Here is a 23,906-nt window from a genome sequence, read left to right as displayed (position 1 = left end):
GGGCAAGCAATACACAGCTGAATTGACTTATTTTGCTTGCTGTTTTCTGGTCTTGCTTTGTATGCATTTTATTAATTGCAATTTTCACAGGAGTTTACTTTAAAAAAAAACCTGCATAGTTTTTTTTAACACAAGATCATAGGATCATATTCAAGACTAATAGCACAATCAGCTCCTCCAACAAATACAATACTACATGCCATCAAAATCACGAGAAACACACAAATAGAATGCAATAAACTGGAATGAATTCACCTCAAATTCTCCTAGAAGGCTTCAGAATGGGAAGGTAAATCCTCCTTTCCCTAGGTTTTATTATCCGGGAATGGTTTTCTACCTATATTTACACATTCCTGCCTAGGGCCTACATATCTTGTTCCAGAGACAGTAACAACAAGGACCAGAAGGAAATGCTGCTTTCTTCTACATTGCCAATAATTCAAGTGCGTTATGCCACTGCCATCAATGTAATTACACACAGACTGCACAATGAAATAAAGCCTGGCCTTCTATGGAATTACAGCTTGATTTCGGCTGACCCTCAGAGTTACAGGAAGCCACTCCATCTTCAAGCCAGGCCATTAAGGATGAGTGTAAAATCACAAATCAGCATTGGGAAAGTTAAATGACATTTGCCATTCCCCTCACATTACTACAGAATCTGATCATAGTTGAGATGTATCGTTCATATGGAGCCAGTGGCCGAGGGCCATTTCACACAAGGCTGATCCCGTGCTGAGAAGTCAGTTCTATTCTTTTTTTAAATTATCACACATGTAATGCATCTTATGTGATAACCCTACTAGATAATGACCCTATTATGATTTTTAATGTGCACGTGCACACACATGGACACGCACCTCTGTTTTTATCAGGGGTGTACACACAGAATCTCTTCAATGCTCTGTATAAAAGTGATTTCTAAGTGGCAAAATTTGTATGAAATGCAACAACTTTTCCACCAAGTACAGGGACTCAACAGTATTTTGTCTGGATGATCTAATAGAACTAAGAAAATAATTTTTATATTTTGTTTTCCTAATGCATAAAAACATATGCTGGCAGATCTTGTACCACAGGTATATTGGCACTATGCTACTGTGATATACACAAGCTACTCTCCTATCAACTCCTAACACACAGCACAGAAGGAAGAACAAAACTATTAAGATTCCTGATGTTACACAGCAGTACTAATAGGCACACCCAAAGCATGGCTAATTGTTATGACACTGAATGTTGTGCCATGGTACTATGTCACTCCCACAGTGTCAAGAGACCCTACTAAATGACTCAGAGGGAGTCATCAGGCAGACCCAGCAACATCAGGGACTGCCTGAAGGAAGAGGCCCCTCCCTCCTTTAACTGTCATCTTGGCCTCAGAGGGAGCGACCAGGCAGACCCAGCAACATCAGGGACAGCCTGAAGGAAGAGGCCCCTCCCTCCTCAACTGTCATCTTGGCCTCAGAGGGAGTCATCAGGCAGACCCAGCAACATCAGGGACTGCCTGAAGGACGAGACTTCTCCCTCCTTTGTCACCTTGTATTTTGTATAGCATTATGATTTTTACTGTGCACCGCTATGATCATTGCGGAATAGCGGTCTATAAATAAAACATATTATTATTATTATTATTAAATGTGTGGGAGTAGCAGGGACTCAATGCATGAATATGCTTATAGGAGTAGTGCACAATGTCTCAGCCATAAAACTCTGCTCTAGGTTAAGGTCTAGGAGACAGCTGCAGTCAGAAAATGCAGTTGTTCTACATCAACATTAATTTTCCATGGTTCTTAGCATTTCTGGATGCTTCTGTTGGTGGCGACTGGTAGCTCCACTGTCATGGAGTGGTGAATTTGCTTCAGATTTTAGTTTGAATATTAAATGAAATAAATTAAATGAAGATGCTGAACTTACTTTTAGGGATAGGGTTCATTAGAGATTGCTTCATTAAATTCATTAAATTGTGTGATAAAGCCTCCAATGGAGTCACTGCCCTACTACAATCACAACCACCAGCTGCCACTAGCTGCTGCATATGCTCGCTACTTACAGTGCTATTCAGATCTTGAAAGCAGAGTTGCCATGAGCTTTCCTTTCTACCCCATGTTTTACAAATGTGAAGGACAGTGGACAATGTAAAAATCAGATCAATTTGAACTCATAAATATGTGTGTGTGTGTGTGTGTGTGTGTGTTGTGTTTGTGTCTTTACCCAGTCTGAAATGGATCTAGTGGAGGACCACACATGACCACTCAAAATTCAGCCTACTATGCTTCAAATACTTTTTGTGAAACATACAGTAGTTTCCTTATTCCTAAAACTCCCCACAATCTTGACTTGCTGATGTTTCAGAGGATAGTGTTTCCCAAAAAGGGAGGCACTGCCAAAAAGCCTCTGCTCTCCCTGGATACCAATTTAATTCCCCAGAATGAACAAACAAACAAACTACTAAATATTTTAGCATATAGGGATGATTACATGAGAAAGAAATCCTGACAGTAATACTGTATATTCATGGCAGTGTTCTAATTGATGTTAGAATCATAAGCTTCATAGGGTATTTGGGGAGATGCAGAAATTACAGTAGCTAGACTTTTCCAAATCCTAAACATTACCGTAATAATTGTCCAATATTTTTCAATGTATCACAACAGTGCAGTTTCTAGAAGTGGTATCAGATCTGATGTCAAAAAGTATTGACATTGGAAAGAATAGAGAAGCTACAAATGCTTGCTGAAGTTTGACTTGATTGTCATTATAAAGAAAAAGTTATACTAAGAAAAAAAATTGAAAGAATACATAAGAAAAGATATAAACTTATAGAAAAACTGGATTGGCAAACTGTGTCCACAGTATATATTTATCCATGCCTTTGATGGCAGACTTTATCAGCAGAACCTTATTATCTTCTCTCAGAATGTACATAAACCAGCCAGCCCAGTTTCAAAGTCTGTGTGACTTTACATGAAAGATTGTATTTTGACTTCCTCTTATGCCTGCCTATCTTCCACCCCCTCTTTTGTGACACACACCACTGCCTCGGTGTCAGCAACATAAATATGGAATAATATTTCCCTTCTGCTGAAGACCATGTAAAGCAGCCTTTCATGCTCCAGCTCCCAGCTTATTCTAAAATGCTAGTAGTGACTCCTCTGCAGTTGAGTGCCCTGACAAATTCTCTTTTGGGCTGACATTCCTCAGAGTTGGAAGATAACCATAATCTGACGCATAATCTCTTTCCTGCTGTCTTTGGGGTGTACGGAAATAGCACAATTTTGTCCAACAAGGGGAGACGAGCAATCGCGGCAGGAAGATTGGATTTTAGATGGTAGCCTTGCCCAATTGCATAACTTTCCATGAGCACAAGAGAATCAAATTTGCTGGTACAAAATGGCTCATGCCGTGAGAGAGTTACGTCTACGTGAGGAAAGAACTGCCAGATCTGTTCTGACTATGAGAGTGTTGGCCCACACACACACACACACACTAAACATTTCATAAAGCTTTGCAAAATATGAACTAAGCAAGACCAATCTCTACATTTGAGAGGAGCTTAAATAAAGATATGACACAGATGTGATGGAGAGAAGCAGTGCTTTTCAAGGAAACACTAGATTCAGAGCCAGTAAACAATTAGAATGGTAGTAATTGTTGAATAGTAGATAGCATAGTAGAGGACGGCCATAAGAACAGGTGGGAGAAGAAAACACTAATTTGAAAATTTATCTCAGGGGTGCAAAAAGTACAGTCCCAGGCCTGCATATGGTTTCCCACAGCTATTTTTACCCCCTTGAACATGTTTTAGCACATATTATCAGTTACAAGGAGATTAGGAATTGACACAGAATAAGATAGCCATTTGTGACAGGAATTACTTTCTCAGACATCCCACCCCATAAATGTAGCAGTATGCACACTGCCTGGGCCACTTCTATTTCCAATCCTGGCATAGTTTTGTTTGGCAGTAGAGTTTTATCCAATGACTGCAATCCCAAGTATGGGGACTAGGGAAAAAAACCTAACTGGATAAAGCGGAATTAACTTCGGAGTAAAACACCCATAAAACTCAATTCTTTTTTCTTTCCAGTGTAATGTACGGTTTTGTTTGTTTTTGTCAGCCCCATAAAATCATCACCACCACCACCATCATCATTGTCACTGCCCTTCCTTTTTCCCAATCCAAGACTCAAAGTGTCTTGCAAAAGTTAAAACAGATTAAACTATCAATAGTGCTAAATGCAACTAAAAACATGACCATTAAAAAGAAAAATCACAAATATAGAAAATATATAACGTTATTAATGACCCTTTCTCTATGAGCAAGCAGTCTTGAAAGGCCTGCTAAAAATAAAACAAAAATCTTCACTTGCCTATGCAAGGATAGCAGGAGGATGTCAATCTAACTTGTCTGGTAAGGGAGTTCCAGAGCCTGGGATCAGTCACCAAGCATTCTCACCGGCTATACTTGTGAGTTGTGGGACAGAAAGAAGGGCCTTCTCAGAAGATCTCTAAACACAGAGACTCAGTTAGGAGAATAGAGTACAGATACCCTGGACCTGAGCTGTGCAGGGCTTTGTAAGTCATATCTACTTTTGTATATTATACAATCTATAGAATTTTCATTTTAATGTACAGGTACTTTGATAAATACCAACTGTCATGAGTAAGGTTGTTCTGCTGACTAATTCTAAATGTCTCATAGATAGTGGTGTAAATAACACAATTTCTAAATTGTTTCACACTGATTACACATTCCTTTCTAAATCTCTCATCACCAAAAGAGTATTTCCCTTTTAAAGCAATGGCACTGGCACAGGATACTCTAGTTGATGAAATTATTGTTTATTTGTTGGGAGAGGGATTATTACAAGTATGAATGTTATCCATAAAGGTGTTTAAAAAATCAAATCAGTGAGAATTATCTAACAACAGAAGCTTGCTCCTAGGGACAGATCAAAACAGAGACAGGATTTTTTTGAAACCCTTTCTGTGCATGGCATTTTGTTTGGGATATGTACAAGAAAAGCAAATGGTTTTTTAAAATTCTCTGTATATAAATTGTACACACACTTAAAACACCATGCAGAAATTCGAATGGGCCTAGGAGAGCAATCTTGGCATGCTGGAAAAGTATCATAATTAATCACTTGTCATGATAAATGCGAAACATCATGTCCTGCTCTCTGTACAAAGCTCTTGTGGGCTGCATAAAATGCAGTATACTAGAAAGGTTCTGTCTGATTTAGACTAGGACTGCTCTTCAACCATTTTTCCTGCAACCTTGTTTCAAGGAGACACTTGATTTGCCCCATCCACTTTATTCTGTGGGATGAATTGCTCTGACTTGCCCAAAGTTACTCAGCTGAGCTTTATATCTGAGTAGAGCTCTGAACTTCGATCTCCCTGGTCTGTTGTAGTTACTTACATATAATTGAAAAAGAGTAAGTGTATTCCCCCCCCCAAAAAAAAAAGGGGGGGAAAGAGAAAAATGGCCTGATTTTTCATAACATCTGCATATGCAAATTTATATGCATAAACACAAACTGATAAACTACTACTATAGTTTAAATAGAAATACAAATATCTCCCATCCTAGTGGGAAAGAATGTCCAGGTGATCTGTGCACCTGCTTGCTTCTCAGTTCTCCCAACTAATGGTCCTATATGTTGAAGCTAGTATCGGAATGGAAAGTCTTTCAAATGTAGGATGTCTTCAGCTTGAGTAATATACGCCATTACTCATGTATCAATAATATCCAGGCTAGATTTCTCCAACAGGTTATATGGAACTCTCGCCTTCTGGATGACAGAAGATGGTTGTCAGGCTGTTAAATTATAACAGGCACCTTGGGAAATATTGCTCCAGCACTTAAAGGTCTTTACTGGTTACTTTTTGGGTTTCCAGACACAATTCAAAGTGGTACTTTTAGCATTTCAGATCTTACCCAGAGTAGTGTATCTAAAGGGATCTTACTTCCCACATAAACATCTCTACTAGTTGAACTCTTCTGAGATCCCTCACCAGGACCTTTGAGTTCAGAGCTTATATGTGGTAGCACTAGGACTGTAGAATTCTTGCCACTGATCAACTGTCCAGGCAATATGGGCCTGGAACAGACAGTTATGAAAGTGCGGGCTAAGTCCACTCTGGCCGGAGGTGGGTTGGAATCCCACTGTCCACTCCTAATGTGGTCCATGGATGCAGGGGCTGACTGTTGCTGCCAGGAGACGGATTATCCCGGCCCCTTTTTGCTCAGGCCATAAGGACAGGAGCACAGATTTGGCATGGCTTCCAGCCACTTTCAAGGTGAGCATCATTTAACTGGCACACCTTCAAAGCGGCTGGAAGCCACTTCATTTGGTTTGTCTGTTTCACCCTATAATTACTTATTTAAATGTTGAGGTAAACTGTATGGTGTTTTCTTGGGCTTTCCATTGTGTTTAAGATCTCTGTTGTAACTGCTTTTAATTCTGGTCTTTTATTTTGGAAACTGTTATGTTATTCTTCCTTTATATTATTTTTTATGGATTTTCAAAGCCACATTGAAGTGGAAATTTTGCAGAATGCCACAGGAAGAATTTCTTAGTAAATAATGAAATAAACTATAGCATTAAACTAAGACACTGTCAGCATTCCTTAGCTGTGCCATGATATGATTGAATTATGTAACCTTAGACCCAATGTCAGCACCCATCATAACTGGGTCTTGACTTACTGGCTCACTGGGACTCACAGGTCTTGAAAGGTCCACTAGGGCTGACACCAGGTGTGTTTCTCTCTCTCTCTCTCCCTCTGCATATATTTAAAATGTTTAAGTATCTTGCTAGTAAGAAGAGCTTAAGTCTGATAGTATCAACAGCTGTCACTTCTTTTCTCCTAAAATGGCCTTAGCTCCTGCCCCCAGCATAGTGACATCAGTGCACCCCAGAAGTAACTTTGGTTAAATGGGACTTGCTCTCACACAAGACTGACTGTCTGATAGTCCAGAGTGAGGCAACTGCCTCAGGCATCAGTTATGAGGCTACTGCCCTTGGGTGCAGTGCCCACGGCTGAAGTAAGATGTAATGGTAGTGGCTTCTAGCTTCTCTACAAGAAAAAGCAGGAAGCACAACCTTCTCCATTGCCTCAAGAAGCAAAAATTCTAGGGCTAGCCCTGTTTTTGGGTACCATGTGTATAGGATTCAGCCTATGTTACAATAACATTTGTCATTTTTAATTCAAATATTGCAGTCTCAGACACCTTTGATTATTCCCAAAGACTTCATGAGTTCTTAGCGTTCACCTCACCCAAACAGGCTTAGAAGTCTGTAAAATGCCTGTAATCCATAGCTTGCAGGAAAAAGTCAATTCCTTACTACATAAATTAGCAATGTGGCTCAATCTGCTAATATCCAACCAGGGGGTAAAAAGTGGCTTTCTTTGCTCCTTTCTCTAATTGTTGCAGGCTTTGGGAGCAAACTTACTAATACAGCCACATGTTTTCCAGCATGAATGTCATAAAGGGATTTTTTTTTTTTTTTTGGAATTCATAGCAATGCAGTACTAATCACACACACATCTTATATTATTTGACATAAAGGGAAGTTTATGGGAAATAATAGCAATGCAAGAATAGCCATGCATACATTCAGTGCTATTTGATATCTGGAGGCAACCTCTGACAAACCTTCCAATGCATGTCTTACAGACCAATATCCTAAAAACTGCTGTAATCCCACCTCGATCCGCAGGGAGAGACAGGAAATAGAAATAAATTATTATTGTTATTATTTTATTATTATAAATATGCATATGGTCATTGCCAAGTACCATAACACATTTGTGAAGTGGCTGACTGCTACCTTTGGGAGAAAATGAAGCTCAAAGCTTATGCAACTAATGGCAAATGCTGCCAACCAAAGTGCTTCCCTGCCCTTCCCAACCAAAGTGGAAATCTAAACTTGTGTGTCTAAGACCCCAAAAGATTCTCACGGTACTACTATTCATACCCTATCTGACATCCACTATATAAAGGCTGGTGAGTGCTACATTCCACTCTCAGCAGGGACACTAGTAACTTGGCAGATTTAAAGTTGCAGGCTTAGCAGTGGGCACTGTTGATGCTGGCACCCTGCCTTCCTCACTTCCTTACTCCTATGGCTTTGAGGTGGAGGGGGGAAGCCAGAATGTTTAGTCTGCCTGGCACATTCCCGGACTGCTAAAATAAATAGAAGATTATTAATGGAGCTGCTTTTCTTCAGCACAGTCGCCAAGAGATGCCAAAGTTATCAAGCGGCTCCTGAAGAATGTCCAAGGTTCTGTGGTGAATAGACTAGGGTCACTCTTTACATAAGCCAACCATCTCCCCCTGTCCCTACCCCCACCCCTGCTCCCTGAGGAGTGAATATAGATTGGACCAGCTAACCGCATTTTAGCTTTAGACATGTAATCTCAGCTCTGAAAACTTCCAAAAAATGAAAGCTAACTTGGTGTTAAGGAAACAGACTGAGAAGTACATGTAGTCTGTCTGGGGCTGGCCCTCCTATTAGTCAAAGTGAAACAGTCATCTCCAGTGGTAGAAGTTAGGATGTTTCAGGAAAGTCTTGGAGGAGAGGAGAACGTACCATGTGGCCAGCACCATGATTCCTAAGGTGCAGGACAGACCATCCAAAAAGGATGGTCTCCTGGCGCCTAGCTTTCGTCCGCGGGGAAGTCGCAGCCTCCAGACCGTGGGACTTCCCCATGGACTAAAAAGAACCCGCAAAAAGCGAGTTCTTCTTGCAGCGCAATTATGATGCCGCAGTGCACCAATGGCGCACTTGTGATGTCATAATGGCGCTGTGAGATGTGGACACTAGGCGTCCATCATGTAATGATGGTGGCACCCATCTGTACAGGGCACCGCCATTTTGATGCCTTCGTCACATGTAAGGGGCAAGGGGCATCTAGAAGCACCGCCCCTCGCACGTGACGAGGGCGTCCTATCGCACCCATCTGAACCGGGCCTATGATAGGGGCTGTACATACTTGCCATTAAGACCAGTCTGGGGATGGAGTCAGGGCATGGCATCCACACTCTGACTCCACCCCTAGGCCAGCATGGCCACATGGCATATAGCATCTACATGATGCAGCATGAAAGGAGCACAAAAAAGCTTTGCGCTGGCAACTATGGTGCCCTTTCCGGGGTGCAAAAAGGAGCTGCTTTTTGTGGCTCCTTTTTGTGCCCTGGAAAGGCAAGATCGGGGCCATGGCATGTAGTTGGTGCAGCCCCAATCCAGCACTAAAAGGTGTGACTTCAAGCCACCCCTTAGGACTGGTCTGTCAAGCCCCTTAGTCTGCTGCTGTCAGGTGCAGTGAAGGATGCTGTCTCACTGCCAGTAGTAAATAAAAAAAAAATATTTAACTATCAGTGTAGATGAACAAGAAAGTGTCCACTGTCTTGTTCTTTGCCTCAGGTAGAAAAATATCTTGAACTAGTCTTGTATCTGCCACAAATTCCAACATGCCATTGAGTAAGTAAGTCAGTGCTTCTTTACTCTTTTGCATATATTATATTAAATAAATTAAATCTAAATGGTAAGACAATTGTTTTGTGTGCCTTCAAGTCATTTATGGCTTATAGAAACACTAAGGTGAACCTAGGATAGAGTCTTCTTGGCAAAATTTGTTTTGAGTGGGTTTGCCTTTGCCTTCCTCGAGGCTGAAGAGAGTATGACTTGCTCAAGGTCAGCCAGTGGGTTGCAATGGTTGAATGGGGATTTGAACCCTCATCTCCCAGTTTCCTAGTCCAACATTCAAAACAGTATACCATGCTGGCTCTCTGTAGAACAATCCTGCCTCCCAAATGTGTCTGTCAGGGATGTGAATCACATAGCACTCTAGATTTTTAAAGACTACAACTCCCAGCATTCTGCTTCACTGGCTATGTTGTCTAGGGCTCCAGGTAGTTGAATTCCAACATCTGGAGACCTACATGATTCACATCCTGGTATAGGATACATATATGGCAAGCAATACTGAAGGAGAAAAATAATTGGAAAAATCTCACATAAATTACAATAAACAACCACTATTTCAAAAACGTTATTAGCTACAACTACTTCAGAATCTTCTTATATTTTAGAGAGGATTCTGAAGTAGATGTAGATTTTGCATTTAAAGTGTTTAAAATCTGAAGATTATTGTCTAAGATCCACTAAATCTTTATAGGTATACTTGTCTTGTAAATTTGTTGCTGCTATTTGACATAAAGTCGGTTTTAGCTTATGCTAACCCAATGAATAAGAGACTTCCACAATTCTGCCAGGTCTTGCAAACCCCGAACTATATCTTCCTTTATTGAATTAATTCATCTGTAATCAAGCCTACAAAGTACCATCCTCCATATTTGAAGAACCTACTTGTTTAAGTGTATAAATTTCTTATCCTAAACAGAGATGAGTGAAGGTTCATGTATTTGCTATTCTGTGTTAAACTGATTATTTTTGTAAAAATGAATAAACAAGCACAAACCCTGATATCATTGGCATATTTCTTTTTTCTTGCTGCCTTCTTACTTCTTACTCCACTTTCTTTTTCTCTCTCCACTGAATGCTAGTGTTCTACAATGGCATTTGGATGCTACCCCTTCAAAAAACATTCCATCTGGAATAGCTTTCTTGGGAACATGCCAGTAATGTCAACATGATTTAATGGACCCTGTTAAAAAAATATTTTGCTCTCAGTGGAGAAAAAAAGAACTTCCAGGTAACAAGTGATCCTTTGTCCTCTGTGAACCAGTGAGCAGATCTGCCTAGGACAACTTTCTGCACTTCCCTATTGCATCTTCATGAATCAGCTGGATGAGAGACTCAACAGCCAAGAGGGTGTGCATGTCTCTTATATTCACTCCCTGCAAACTTCATAATAATAAAGTGATACACCATACCATATCCCTTTTCCCATTTCACCCTTCACTGGATCATTTTATGCACCTATTCCCATTGCTAATTCAAACTAATTAAAATATAAAATGGAATAATTTGTGCAATTTCAAAGCTCGCTTCTCCATATTGTGAGTTATGTTTCTTTTCAGTTAGTGCCCAGTGTGAACAATTCCCCTTCCTCGCCGGCTGACTAGCCGCCAAACTCATTTACTGAAAAGCCTCTAACAGAAACAGTCACACTGAAAAAGAACAGAAAAAGAAGTGCTGATAGAGAAAGAACAACGAATCTGAGATTTGCTTTTAAATTACATAGTTGAGCACTTTTTGTATTGGGCAATGGGATATTTCAGTTTTGTCCTTTAAGTAATTACCTGATTGGTGAATATAGTTTCCTACTTATTCCTGTGAAAAGGGAGGAACAGTGTCAACCAAACATGGATTACTTTATCACTTGGCAAAATGTCAGCTCCTTGTCACTGTGCATTTGTATAGACCTCAGCACACATGTTTGGCATATGTTTTTCCTTAATGTAATGGCACATACGTTTCACATGGGTAAATGCACATTTCCCACCAGAAAGGCACCTTTATGTGATAAACTTTTCAGCTATGACTGCTGTTGCCATTTTTTTAAGGGTGAACCTTAACCGAACAGCAACAGCCCCATGGGTTAACACTGAACAACTCCAATCAGTTATAGGATATAGGATGGGGGACACCTGAATGAACGTGTGAAAGAGATCTAGAAGTCCAAGTAGACCATCAGTTGAACATGAGTCAACAGTGCAATGCAGCAGCTAAAAAGGCCAATGCAATTTTAGGCTGCATCAATAGAAGTATAGTGTCTAGATCAAGGGAAGTAATAGTGCCACTGTATTCTGCTTTGGTCAGGCCCCACTTAGAATACTGTGTCCAGTTCTGGGCACCACAATTCAAAAAAGATGTTGAGAAACTGGAGCGTGTCCAAAGGAGGGTGACCAAAACGGTGAAGGGTCTGGAAACCATGCTTTATGAGCAACAACTTAGGAAACTCCTATTATTACCCAATGACATGTCCATTACAGTTTATGTATGGGACACGAAAGGGAGAAGCATGCAGGGGTGTGATAATCTTCTCCCCGATCGTGTTATTATCTCAGTTTAATTACATTTTAATTATGCTTGCCTCCTGTGTGTGAAAGAGCCCTCTGTTGCACTTTCTGATTTTCAGGGGTGTTCTATAATTATTTACATTAGTTCTTGTTACTACCAGTGGTAAAGTGGGAATCCACTTTGGTGAAACCATTTGTATCTTTCTCCCAATATAGATTGTTAACATTTTTTTTTCCAGAGAAAAAGAGCAGCATTAAAGTACTTCCATCCTAAAGACCTCATGCTAGAGATAACCTCAGGTGACAATAGTGAACAGTTATTTAGTTGTGGATTTAAAATATTATATATTCATAAAAGGCAGTGCCATTTCATTACTTCTTCTCCACTGACATATAGTAGATACCACACTTTCCTTTTGAGAATGCTAGAAATCTCATAAAAGTGCCTACTGTTCTGAAAAATTAAACAGGAATATGATAAAAATGGAAATGGAACCTAAAGTCAAGACATGTTCACACTGGGAATTTTGGGATTTATACAAGCAGGTGGGAAAAGATTCAGAGAAAAATTAAACTAAGTGATTCTAAATGATATACCAAAAGTATGGGATTTTTATGGTTCTTCTTACAGTTTTTTAAACTACTTTTTAAAAATTTGATTAGATACTTATGCAACTATAGGGAAAGAATTATGATCATCATTACCTGACCAAGAAAAGGGTTTTCTGATAGTCAAGAAGTTGTGCTGGGAAGATCAACATACCAGCAAGATTTTAACATATTTCTCCTGATGTTTGCTCAATCCTATCTTGGGAAATTATTTTGCACAGAAATACAGATGGTTTGATATCCACCCCCTCCCAATTTTGCATATGAAACAAATTTTCTGTACAGGGAAAAGTGAATCTTGTGTATCTAAGCAGAATGTTTTAAAACAATAATAGCAACAATAGCAATATCAAAATGAGATTCAATATACTATTTTAACACATTGCATTTTCTGTAAAATTAGCTGACTTTGAGCAAAGACATTAACAATAACTTCTGCCGGGAAGAAATTTGTACTTGGTTTTCCCCATTTAAAAGGAAAAAAGTAGCTTCAATCTTTATTCCTAAAAGTTGTTTGTAAATTATGAGGTTTGAAATACATACAAAGATACGTGGCATGAAGGACATAAAGAGCTTACCTAAATACTTTTTGAAATACCTATTGTGAATAGTCACAAACACTCAATAAATTTTCGCAAATTGAACAACTATTCAGAAATGCCCTAAAACTAACCCAGACAAAGACAAGTGCTTGAGCAGGTACTGACAAACTGTCTACTAGGAAAAGAAAAAGTGAAACAGCATGTGGGGACCTGCTTACCCTCTCTTTTAGATCAATTAAAAGTAATTAACACAAGCTGCTTGTCCGACAGCTTTTCATAAATGACCTCAAGACTAATTTTAGCTAAATTTCTCTACTGCTGCTAAATGATTACAGGAAAAAGAGAACATAGATGTTAAATATAAAGTTGAATGTCATAATGAGAGGGGAAAGGGAAGTAATGAGCCAAGATGACCATTCCTCTTTGCTAATCCTCCTAGCCATATATTTTCTCAGCAAGCATCCATATGGTCCAGTTGTCATCCTTATATGGCAAAAGGAACATCCTTATCACCACTGAACTATACTTCAAAACTGACAACAGAAATTATACCATTTCTGCTAAACCTATTCCTTTTTTTTTACTATTAGATACACTCAATTATAAGGGGCTTTGTGACATAAAGGTAGCACAGATATTCACACTGCTCTTAAGTGGATCTGCTCATACTATAAAATCTGTCTTTTGGCATCCCTAGAAAGATCCATCTTGTTTCTTCTTTGGTCCACTATGTGAAATGTGCGGCTTTGCTAATGAAACAAGTGATATCTATGGGACTGATGAGCCTTCTTCAAATAACTGGGTCATTTCAAAATAGCAAGGGAGACTGAATGATATCCTGAACATTCCTCCACCAAAACATTCCATAGGCTCTATGCTTACTTGAAGGGCCTGGCAGAATGAAACAATTGCCTCCAAAACTATTACATGGTCTCTAGTGTCACTGTTCAATAGAAATCACACAGCAGCCATCAGATGACTGTGGGAAATCCACCAGCAGAATATGAGTGCAATGTAGGGATGGAAAGAATATTTTAAAATATTTGTGTGTGTGTGTGTGTGATTTCTGAATATTGAGAAACCCTGACAAAAAGAATCCTAGCCTGATGAGAACTTCAGGACTTATTCTGGACAAAATTTGCACATCATTATTTTGCACAAGAAACAGTATTTTCTTCACAAGAAATGTTTTCTATATGAAAATAACATTTCAGTGTAGTGATATTAATTTCTACAGAGAAAATACTGTTTCCTGCACAAAAAATGCTTTAATTGGGAATTTGTTCTGTATAAAATTTGCACATGGTAGATTTGCATAGAAAATGGCATTTTATGCACAGAAAACTACATTTTTTTCATGTAAAATAATATTTCTGAATTGAAGTCGTATTTTCCACACAGAAAATGTTGTTTTCTGAGCCAAAAATGTTGTTTTCTATCCAAAATAACAACATGTTAATTTTCTGCAATAAATTGCTAATGATCTTCAAAAACTTTCTTACAGTGGAAAGAAAATTGGTGAAATTGCTTATCACTGCCATCAAGATTAAAACCAGGGCCCTACCCAGTAAAATCTTGATAGTGTGGGATATGTAAAACAGCCTCTGATTTCGTGGTTTAAGAGAAATATATGTAATACAGATCTAGACCCATTTTCCCCACTACTACACAGAATGCCTATTTATTTAAGCTCTTAATTGTCTATACAAGACTTATAAGTGCTTGAAAACGCATGTTTTTCAAGCACATATAAGTCTTGTATAGACAATTAAGAGCTTAAATAAATAGGCATTCTGTGTAGTTGTGGGGAGGAAATGGGACTTGGCAGGACTAGAAATGGTTGATATAGCTATTTCGATTTTTTAAAAAAATGTCTTGAATTCTATTAAATATTAGCAAGACTGTAGCTTCAAACTTGAATTGCTCAAGGCTCAGCTGAAACCTGACTCAAACAATTTATTCCAAATGTGACCAGTCCCAAAGTTAGATATTACCTACATAGTAGGAGATTTCAGATGAAATCTCTGCAAGGTAAAAGTGTAGATATTGGGCAGAATATATTTGATTAACCTACTAAAAGAAGGTCTTTCTGTTTCATTGCAACCTATATATTCAGGAGCATGTTCAGAAACTCACCAAGAAAAAATGATGAACTTCATTTTTTTATTTTACACGCACACACACAGAGAACTATTTTATCATCCTAGGCTCACTTTTTTTCAGGACACCAGCAACATTTACAGCTTTTTTACTCCATGACTGATTAACCTTTTTTTTTTTTTTTTTTACTTTTGTAAGTTCTCTGTCCATTCCTAACCCTTTGTAAATCATCTGGGCATGTAGCAATGGCTTCTTATTCCACCTTCCCAGTCCCTGGTCAGACTCTCACACAAAGCTATTTTCAAGAGATTTACACATCTTAGGGTTACGGGGCACAGAGTTTCAGTGCAATTCATTCCTAAAGACATTGCTTCTAGGGCTCTTGACACAGGAATATTTGCTAGGCACTTAGTTCAAAACCAAAAAAGGCCAGTGGGAGAGAAGGGGGAGAGTGGCAAACAAATAGCAACAGCTTTCTTTCCAAGAGTTTTGGTAGTATTGTGTAGAATATAATTGGGCTAACTCAAAGGTGGGTTAAGTGCTGCTCAGCAGATCTTTCACCATTTTAGTCTCCCTGCTCTGGACATGTTCCAGCTTGTCAATATCCTTTTTGAACAGCCAGTGATAAGGAATTCTGGGAGATGTAGTCCAACAATATCTGGAGGGCCACACTTTGCCCATTCTTGAGCTAACCAAAAGAGGAAGTATGAGTTCTTGTCTAATTTGTGACCCTTACTAAGATGTTGGCTTTACACCCGTGGTGGTTATATCCAAAAGAATACCATTTTAGTCAGCTGTAATAAAAACTAGCAGAATGCAACTTCTTAAACTATAACAGGAGTGGTGTCAGTCTGGGCTGCCACTAGTGCCTGCTCTATTAAAAAGAGCTGGTTGCTTCATGATGACCCGACTTTGTGCGTCTTCAGAGCAGCTATGTGGCAGGGGCAAAAGCTGACAAAGAAAATTGCCTTTGTTGAAGCACAGATGATTCCTTAGCCCACTCTTGCCTCTGCCACACGGTCTGCTCTAAAAACTCTCAGAGACCAACCATCCGAGTTATGAGGCAGGCAGGAAAGGAAGGGGAGAGGAACAATCATGCTTCTTTCTTTCTTTCTTTCTTTCTTTCTTTCTTTCTTTCTTTCTTTCTTTCTCTCTTGCTTCTGATGGTCACAGCAACTGCTTTTTACTCGCCTCTTCCAAAGAAGAGGGAGAGTCGAAGTTGGGATGAAACCATCCAAGGTCTCATGGGGGTCAGTGCAACTCTACAACAACTGGTAGTTGTCCACCCCTGCTCTGTACAATATAGAGGGAGAGGCTACCCCTTCCATTTAGATTCTGATGGTCAAAAGATTAAGAATCCCTGAATCCATGGTGTTTCAAAAGCTAATGGAAACAGTGAAGGAACAGCCATGAATTTATTATGAGAAATTCTCCCTTGGGCCAATTCTACCACCTCACTGAGCTCTTTCATCGGTCCCTCAGAATTGTACACAGAGCTTACAGAACTCCAAGAGTTGCTCTATAATTAATAAATGGCATGTTCTCTGTTAACACTTGTACAATTACTAATATCTTGTAAATTAAGAAGACATCTTCTATAAAATTAGGTTTAAAAGGTTCTCTAGGCAAGAGAGATAAACATCTTGAACATCAAAGAAACTAGTAGAAAGATGACAGATGGATGCTTAAACATTGAAGGGAAGTGAATTTTATCATCTCATGCTGATACTAGGCATGCAAAGACCTCTTGAAATTTTTCAAAATTCCAAAGAGAAAGGAACACATAGAAAGATCCCACTGGGGTGGAAATGCATTTTTTTTTCTTATTTGGGGATATTTTAGGAAAATGAATGAAATTTCTGCAAAAATTTGCAAAATATGAAAAATCATTACAAATGATGCAAGAAGGAAATAAATAAAGATTCACATCCATAGCCCATAGAAGCCTTACTTATACAACAGGACTCAATGGAGAATGTATAAATCTGTCATCATCTTACTGTTAAACAATAACAACCAATCTCCTCTACAGTGCAGTGAAAAGGAAGCTGGGTGTTAATTTATGTCTTTCAAGTGGCTTCCAGCATGGAGTATATAAAGAAAGAAAATCAGATGGTTTGAAAGAATAAGCACAGTGGAACATTAGTCTACCAAACAATAACATTTAACAACTCATGTTCTAGGAGATGCTAACTACAAAAATATCTCAAGTACCTACATCCTTCAGACTAGTGCTAAGCCTTAAAAATACACAATACACATTTTTAAACAAAACTTTAAAGGCCAGAGATTCTGTAGATATTGTCTTATCACTAAAAAACATTTAATTAGGTCAGAGTCTTGCTTTGTGGAATCAATATACAAATGTTTATTTGGCTTAGTTAATTCACAAATATTGTATCTCTGTTCTTCAGAGACCAATCAACATTTATTTTGTGGGAGAGCAACTCCTTAAATAGCTGGCCCAATCAGGGAAAGAAAGAAAATCAACCTTTCCAAAGAACAACCAGACTATAAGAGCTCCTCTTCAACAACATGAATTAAAATTACAGTGAGACTTGGTGACAGGACACTGGGTGCAACTTATTAATGGCTCTTGGACCTAGCATACCTATGCAGCATTTCATGTAGGCTTGACAGAACTGGATTTTATTGGTAAATATCAGTTCCCTGTATTGCTACATACACTTCTGGAAAAGACTACACAAGTTTATTACACCAATTACTAAAATATAATTATCAAAAGAAAGGTTTTAAAAGATTAATTTAAGATCATTTGGAAGAAATACCTGCTAGTAAGGATTGTTTGCAAGCGGAATCCTCTATCTCAGAAGGTGGTGGACTCCTCTTTACTGAAGGGCTTTGAACAGAGATTGGATTGCAGTCTGTTAGTGATGCTTTAGCTGAGGATTCCTGCACTGACAGTGGCTTGGACTAGATGTCCCATTATTATTATTATTATTATTATTATTATTATTATTATTATTATTAACCTTTATTTATGATAGGCTCTTTCAAATCTACAATCCACATATCTATGAAATATAATTATTTTTTGAATTTGGATATGTGATAACTATAGATATGATTTCATCTTAACATTTTTATTCACACAAACACTTTTGAAATGAATCACAGTTGTGTGAAATCATTAGATATTAGGAGAACTGCCATCAAAGTGCTGAAAGAAGTATTACATGACATCCATGGGGGAAAAAACCCTCAAAGGTAAGGGAGTTCAGGGAGCTTCTTAAAAACAAGATATTGATGGCACAATTGCAGACAATTCCAATGAGGAAGAAAAGTGGGAGGTGTCTGAAGAAACCAAAGTGGATGAATAAAGAACTTTCAGATGAGCTGAGATACAAAAGAGATGTGTACAAGAAATGGAAGAAGGGGGCAATCACCAAAGATAATGGTGTTGGCCATAACTGCACACTTGAACTTTTAAACTTCATCCCTTACAGTGAATTAAAAATAACTGTTCACTACTGTGAGACTTTACATAGATAAAAATTGGGCAAAATGCTTAAGATACTTGTAAGCGTTGTTACATAGTACTTAGTCAAATTGCTGAGGCATCGAATATTCTTCTCCACTTGACTGGGCTTTGCCATTGATCTTGTGAGTCTTAAAAAACTGTCTCCTATTTAGGTTTTTTGTCTGACGTAACATTATTTGGGGAATCTTAGTTTAGTGTCAGTGTTCAGCAGTCCCCTGTGAGAGATATGGCAATCCTAGGTACATCTTGATTAGTATGCCTAGTTTCACTCAGGATAACAATGAGATATCCTGCAGCTGTACAAGAATAAATTTTACACCAAACTTCTCTGTTGGGTAATGAGCAGAAAAGCCACCGATTCCCTTGTGACTTCCCTTTTACCAATTCTTGGAAGGGCTTCTCTATAGCAAATGCTAATTGTGTGGACCAGTGAAACTTCCTGGAATTGGCCTGAGGGGATCTATCCTTTTCATAAACCCTAACAATTTATGTAAAGTTTTTCATGCCAATACGGTTTCCCTGAACTCAACTATGTATGCAACCTTTGCTTGCCTCTTCTTCAGCTTCAGTTTAAAAAAAATGAAGGAAAACAACTTCCCTCCTCCCCTTTTATTTAAATAACCTTCAACATTCAGTGTCCCCATCTCTTCCATATAGAGTTCACCTACATGCTCTAGGCCTGGAGTAAGAAGCCCTTTCATTTGTGGAGATGAGGGCCCTGTCTTCCTTGTGCTTTGACTCTCTTGCCCTTCTTGTTGTAACGTGAGGAGAATCTTTAGGACACACTATTAATCTTTCCCCACCTCCCACAAAAAGACAGACACGAGTGCAGCTCTGTTCATAATATTCTGCATAAGGGTCTCTAAACTACATCAAACCAGTGCAAAAATGTCACATAAGCCATGAGAAATTGTTTCAGGTGCTGTATTGTTCACTTGTTCTTTCTCTCTTTCAGGAATTATATCCGCAGGTGAAAACAAGGAATAGAAAACACCTACATTTTCTAAAGAAAGCATTTGACATGATTTGGGAGCAGCAGGATCCTCAGTTTATGCCACAGCCTTTTTCTGCAACTTTGGCAAAGGAAAAGGGCCATTGTGCAATGTAAAGCCACAGAGGAGATGAAGTGATGTAGAGGGGTTTCACTTGAAAAGGAAATGTAAATGCAAGGTATATAGGAGAAAAACGTTGAGTTGAAAAAGAAGTGATTCAAATCACAACTTGGAAATGCTACTTTTTGAACTACAGTTCTCAGAATTCTCAGCATACGTGGTGGCAAGGGGATTTCTGGAGTTGTAGTAACTTTTCTGAATTCTGTAATCCCAAGGTATTAGGTATTAGAAATAACATCTCTGGTGTGGGGTGTGTTTGTGCATGCGCATGCACACATATCCATCAACACATTAACCCTCAGCTGCTGGGGTATATACATGACAAAAAATTAAAATGCTTCAAATATATGCACCAAGCAGACTTGCTACATCTTTAAATGTTTTGTCAGAATGTCAGATCTTTTCACCAAGAAAGCATCCACATGCTAATCAACAATTCAAAGTTGTAATTATCATGCAATCATGAGAGATAAGGAAGCCATCTCAGAACACAACTCATAAGGTTCACCTGGGTTATTTACACTTCCATCTGTCTGAAGGACTGGTTTGAGACAGAGAAGAATTGGCAATAAACTTGAGTTAAATGCAGCACTTGCTTTGCTTTTGAGGTTGGTCAGTTATCTAAGGACACCTAGACCTGAAGATTTCCTGATCATGTCCCTTAAATGAACCTGTTAAAGAAATTAATTATGAACCTTATCTTAACATATAATCTACTGCAATTTACATTCTCAGAAACAATGCAGTGTAGAGTCAGCAAACACTTTCAAATTATCATTGAAAAAAATGGAAATGCCTGAGTTTTGGTTGCTTGTTTGCTCATAAGATTTTAAAACGTAGAGTGTTCGGGCTCTGAAGCATAATATGTACCTTTGAGCCTTTCCCTTGAAGGTTGTTCATGAGGGACAGAATGCAAAACAAACATTAGAATGACCAGTTACCTTGGTTTATAGTCATATTACAAACCATTTTAAGTCAAACACATTTACCGTATATACTCAACTGTTATACATGAAGTTGACTAACTCAAGGGCAGGTTTGGGGGCCAAAATTATGGATTTTGATATGACCCATGGATAGGTCGAGGGCAAAACCTAGGGCCATGTAAGAAAGGATACAAAGTGGATGAAGTAAAGGAAAACAATGCCAAAGAACTTACAAAATTCCAGCAGGCATAACTATTTGTGCTCATACTAAAGGCTGTATGGATGAGAGACTAGAAGGGGGTCAGTGCTTCCAGGACAGATTAAACCCTTTCCTTTCACTATATATGAGAGTATATGAGAGTATATGAGAGTCAAAATACAGTACTTACATTGGCCCATGGATAAATCGACTCAGTTTTTTGGGTTCAATTTTTCACCTAAATGTCTAGACTTATAATGAGTATATACAGTAAATTTCATTATGTAAAAACTGCCTTACAGACTGGTTCTTTCTTGTTTATTTATTTATTTATGGTATTTATACCCCGCCCTTCACACATATAAAGGTATCAAATCCAACCTGACCCTGTTTGCTTTTAAGAAATCCATTCCAAAGGGATATACTTCCAAGTATGTGTGTTGAGGACTGCAGAAAAATGAACCTTTCTCCAGCCTGTGGACCGGTAGCAACCCCTGGACATTTACAAGTGTTCTGAAGTTGCATTCTCTTTAACCCCTCAACTATAGTTTAATCACTTGTGAGATCAAGTCCAGGTGCAACATGCCTGCTTGTGTATACTCATGGCTCATTAATTTCTGCAGAAGCAAGCAAAAAATAAAAATAAATCTCCAGCATGAGCAGCAGTAAGGACTCAGGGCTGCATTTTCTTTAGAAAGCACATAAATAAAAACATGATAATTGAATTTGGTTGTTTTTGAGAAAAGCGAGGTGGCTCATGCTGGGAAGGGAGCTAAAAATTGCTCTTTGCAAATTCTTTCAGTGCAGATGTGCCGATTGCAGATCTTCAATTTGCCAGCAAAAGCCACTCTTATTTCTAACAACACAGATGGAGCATATCACCCTGTCTGTGCACCTTTATCTATGATCCGCAGAATCACCTGCTGTTATTCCACAAAGGTGACAAGAGAAATTGGAAACAAACATCTATCTGCCAGATATAATCTCTAGAACTCAGTGGTAAAATCAGATGCCATAAAATAACTTCCCAAGTATAAAAGGTAAAGTAAAGGTTTCCCCTTTGACAGGTTTGTTTAGTCATGTCCAACTGTAGGGAGCGGTGCTCATTACTGTTACTAAGCCAAGGGAGCCAGCATTGTCAAAGGCGACTCCATGGTCATGTGGCTGGCATGACTGTACAAATGCTGTTACTATCCCACCAAAGTGGTACCTATTTATCTACTTGCACTTTTTACATGCTTTCGGACTGCTACATTGTCAGAAGCTGGGACTAGTGATAAGGAGCTTGCTCCATCACATGGCGCCGAGGTCTTGAATTGCCAATCTGCTGACTTTGCATTTGTCAGAGTCAGCATCTTAACAACTAAGCCTGTATCCCAAGTATAACAGGCTCCAAAAGCTATAAAATTTGTAGTATGTGAGCCTCTGAATCATGAGTGGGACATAATTCCTGGTCCAGAGCCTGCACACATCCCTCACTGAAGCTCAGGGGGCTGCATATCTCTGCAGTAGGGTTGCCAGATATCAGGGCCTTGGTCTGGTTTTCAGTTTTTCTGGGTCATGTCCCAGTGGGAGTAAGGGTCTCCTATTTTGGACTCAGCTCCAGGCAAGAGAAAAGGGGTCAGTTTGTAGAGCAACAGCGTACCATCGATTGGTTTCAGCATCTTGCAAGGGCTGCATCTTCACTGCAACAATAATGTAGTTTGATACCACTTAAGTGCCAGGGCTCAGTGCTATGGAGTTCTGGGATTTGCAGTTTTGTGAAATATTTAAGTGGCTTATACATTAAAAGTTATACAGAATGTACCCATATGTAGCTAAAAGCATACAAATCAAGATTAAAATATTATTAAATGATCTATAAAATTAAACAATTGAAAACATTAATAAGCATAGAGGCAAAGCAGTACAGCATACCACAAGAGTCACTATTAGTTTTGAAAAAAGAAAAAGCCTCTCCTGAACAGCCTGGGCAAAATTACCTGCAGAGGCTGTGGATGGCATTTTGATTATTTTATTCTCCACTTCTTTCTGGGACCTCCAGGCATACTTATGGTGAGCAGGTACACAGAAAACAGTGACAGAACTGGATTTTACTTTAACATTAGCAGTGGGACAGCATCAACTAAGCACACCAGGGTTATCTTAGAGGCCATGAGGGGCCATTCAGACGTTATAAATGGGTTTCCAAACCAGTTTAAAAGGGGGTCATTTACACTAGTGCCGTTTTTTCCTGACCCGAATTCTGGACAGCGCCATCGTTGTAAATCCCCCTTAACCCAGTGCTTTTGGAACTGGGGATTTCAGCACATCTTTTTTATCAGTTGCAAATGAGAACTTGCTGCAATTCAATTTGGAGCACAGGAAGGGAGGGGTTGATGTGCAGAGGGAAGATCATGCCCACTCCTTTGCTCTCTCCCAGGGGTGACACTATAAGTTTACTGCTCAAGGACGTAAAACCAGCAATAACCTTAACAGTTTCCATGTAAACCTATTTCCAAAAGGGCTGCATTAGATCTGCCATGGAACAATTCCAGAAAGTTTTGCAACAAACTGTCCCCTAAAATTACTGTACAATAGTGCCAACACCTCTTGAAACATAATCTCTGGTGAAAGGTAATGCTTGAAAATCTTTCCATTATCACGCAGTGCAGAACATTGATCACTGCAAAGAAAATAAATGTTCGCCTCTACTTAGAAACTGAGAGCCAGTGAGGAATAGTGGCTTGAGCATTGGACTATGACTCTGAAAACCAGGGTTCAAATCCCCATTCATCCATGGAAACCCACTTGGTGATCTTGAGGAAGTCACACTCTCTCAGCCTCAGAAGAAGGCAAAAGCAGACCTGGACAAATCATACCAAGAGAACTTCATGATAGTTTTGCTTTGCAGTCTCCATATGTTGGAAACAACT

The 23,906-nt window shown here is 39.0% G+C and overlaps 1 protein-coding gene across 2 annotated transcripts in view; it reads right to left on the bottom strand.

Annotated features, from left to right (window-relative positions):
- Nucleotides 1–23,906, bottom strand: part of PLXNA2 (plexin A2) — a 586,503-nt gene that overhangs the window by 316,711 nt on the left and 245,886 nt on the right. The gene's annotated exons all lie outside the window — the stretch shown is intronic.

This window comes from Sceloporus occidentalis, unplaced genomic scaffold (assembly GCF_023333645.1).
Source record: "Sceloporus occidentalis isolate IW3139 unplaced genomic scaffold, rSceOcc1.0.p SCAF_3, whole genome shotgun sequence".
NCBI lineage: Eukaryota > Metazoa > Chordata > Lepidosauria > Squamata > Phrynosomatidae > Sceloporus > Sceloporus occidentalis.
This window is presented reverse-complemented; position numbering and strand designations above follow the sequence as displayed.